The following is a 3,332-nucleotide window of genomic DNA, read 5'->3' as shown; positions in this document are numbered from 1 at the left end:
CCACCGCCAACTCTTGGGTTACTCTTTTACCAACGAATAGCGGGATTGACCGTCACATTATAACGCCCCACAGCTTAAAGGGCGAGCATGTTTGGTGGGACGGGAATTCGAACCCGCGACCCTCAGATTGCGAGTCGAGCGCCTTAATCACTTGGCCATGCCGGGCCCCAGTCACAAGTAGCTAATACAAACAGCAATAAGAAACTGAACAGATTTAAACAAAAGAAGGGTGAAAGAGAGAAATGGTTCGTATGGACTTCCACCCCACGGATTCTTGTTCTTTTTGTCAGGTATAATTAGAATATATTGCTCATTTATTTTTTTCAGTATGATAGAGTTCAGCATCTGTGGGATTTTGTTTTTCATTTAATATAAAATATGGTAGGACGTGTGCTTACAGATTGTGAGAAATATCTATGTGTTTTGGTGGGTTCTTTTAAAACATATCTAAGGTTTATGCTCAGTTGTGTCGTATTTTTGGGTCATTAGCAAAGTGGTCTATTTTTTATGCGCGGAAGGTACTTTTGTCGAAAGGTTAATTTATTCATTTGTTATGTTATTTTAAAGCGAGGTTAAAAATATTTTATTTTATTCTTGTATATATTCCCAATAGAGGTGGCATATTTAAGGTCAAATTTGCTGGTGGAAAGCAGAAATATTCTAAGTTAGCATCAACAATAAAGGTGGCATATCTAAGGTAAAGTTTACTGGTGGAAAATAGTGGACTTTCTCTTTTAAACCAAAACCTGAAACTATAGAATTTTGAAATAAAACCAAGAGTAGTGACCTTAGAGCAAACCTAATCGAAATTAAAGCTATTTTAATGTTATCTTCCAAAATTGTGTATGCAAAATATTTTTATATCAAATCAAATTCTTAGTGTTACAAATATACAATCACTGGAGGTTTTGAAATACACTTCTATTTGTGTTCTAATAAATAGTATACACCTAATCTATATTTTATTGCTTCACCAACTCGAATACAGATGCACATCATCTGTCGAATTTGATACATGAGCCGTTAGCTTTAGGTATTTTGGAATTATTCATTTTTTTATACTGTCCCAAATAAATTATTAGAATATTTCAACAACATACCAAGCATAATTTATGTCCTCAGACGGAATACATACAACCTACAGTATCAAGAAAAAAGTAACTATATATAATCACAAATGTATTACACAGGTAGCATGGTAATCACGGTAGTGACGTGTATACGTGCATCTAACATACATAACAGTCAGTTGTCTTTTGGTAACGCTCCGTTTGTCTGTGTTATTTAGAAACAAAACTATATAAATTATGTATAAAAATTAGATTCGATCTTTAATACGCAGAAAGACTATCTTATCTTAACACATCAGCTTACAGGGGTAAAAACTAACTTACCTGGAGCAAAAACTGTACAGAAGGAAGTTTGGTGAACAAAGTTTGCTGAAGGAAGGGTAGGGACCTCACGGAGGTGTTTAAAAAAACCCAATTCGTCATTTTTTGACGGATTAGGCAAAGCTTATAGAAATAGTTTAGAGAAGAAAATTTCCCTATGCATTCAAAGGTTTAAAGGAAATGATTTATTTCACAATGGGCATGGTAACAATAGCAGTGATATGCATATACAACATAATTTTGAGAAGTTTGCTCCATAAATTCGACAACGGAAAACACTCATAACATCGGTGCTATGGTAAATATGACTATCACGTGTAACACAAGAAAGTGTTAAGAAGACAATATCCCTACATTCTGAACAACGTAAAATTAAATATGTATTATACAAATGGTAACAATAGCAATGACAAGAACATAAAGCACCTCCGAATATAAAAATACCATAAACATGATACAAAAATAATAAAATTTACTGAACAGTCTCGCACATCAGGTTATATAAAAGTGTATATATTTCTTCATTATTTTAGCTAATTTCACGAACTTCTCCGTCAGAGCGCCTAACGACTTAAACGGACAAAAAAAAAGCATTAAACAAACAAGTGAACGAAAAAAAGAGCATCTTGTTTGTTTGAATCTATTGCGTATTTTATAGTGTTTTTGTTTCTTTGATTGGATGTTTTGTTTTTAGAACAAGACTACACACTGGATTATGTGTGCACTGTTCACAGCAGGTATCGAAACCAGATTTTTAGCCCACAGAAATACCGCTGAGCCACCGAGGGGCGATTTATATAGTATCTTTTGCCACGATTACCTTTGGAGAAAAGTAAATAACCAGGATTTCAGATTAAAACTTCGTAAAACGATGTCTGCCTATATGAGGTGAGAGCAAAACTGGACTATTTGTGGCTAATATTTGGTTTTACTTCTTATGGAACAATTTCGAATACACAGTTTGTTTCTAACTTCAGTTGTTGTTTAGTGAGCATTAGAAGTAACTACACTCCAGTTGGGAAATGCGTGATCTATAATAGTTAAATAGAGATGGGCAAGAAGGGTGGACTCAAATGAATTGATCTAATGGATCCACCTCACACGTCGCCCCCTGGATGACCACACCTTTAGTAAACATTCCCGTGACGACAGCAGACAATCCAACCGCCTGATGACCGCTTTTCGTGCTAACATATGACCGCAGCAAGTTTGCTAGCAAGACAAGCACATCCGGTCGGAACGTGCACGCCACTAGTGATTCCGGAAATTATGATTTGTGTCGATTCTCGGCGGGCAGATTAGCCTGAATTGGGCTTGTGTACACAACGCATCGAAAGAGCCTATTGAGAGGATTGGGGAAATGTATTGTGCTAGCTATGTCGGTAAAGGCCATGTATGGCTCTAATCTAAACACAGAACACTGCAGTAATCAGGTTGACTAAACAAGATGTATAGAAGCAGGTTTTTATATTAAATTGCCAGTGTATGTATGAAAAGGCTGTGTTAACACGCACTATCATCAACCTGTATACTGGCAGATTACGTGCTTCGTCTCGACCTGAAGGCAGAGATTCTCGAACCTCGCGTGACAGCTCATATAGCACGGTTAGCAGTCGAGATGGTCTTCGTGATTCTCTGACGAAAAATTTAAAATTTACAGAAAATGAGACATGTTCTAGAATCTTTACTAAATACGGACGTTTAAAAGCTATAAAGCACCACCATCAACATTCTATAAAATACACTAAAAACAATGTGTTTCTTACAGACATACTTGTTAGTCATTTATTTTCTTGGCATTAACAAGTTAATATTTTGAACACACTTTTACATGCTTGGCACAGACAGATAGATAGATAGTGTCTTTTACAATTGGATGAATGTAATTTAAAGGTAAGATAGTAATAGTATTCGCGTTTCAATATGACCTTTTGTCTTTGA

This window comes from Limulus polyphemus, unplaced genomic scaffold (assembly GCF_000517525.1).
Source record: "Limulus polyphemus unplaced genomic scaffold, Limulus_polyphemus-2.1.2 Scaffold155, whole genome shotgun sequence".
NCBI lineage: Eukaryota > Metazoa > Arthropoda > Merostomata > Xiphosura > Limulidae > Limulus > Limulus polyphemus.
Note: the sequence above shows the minus strand (reverse complement) of the source record.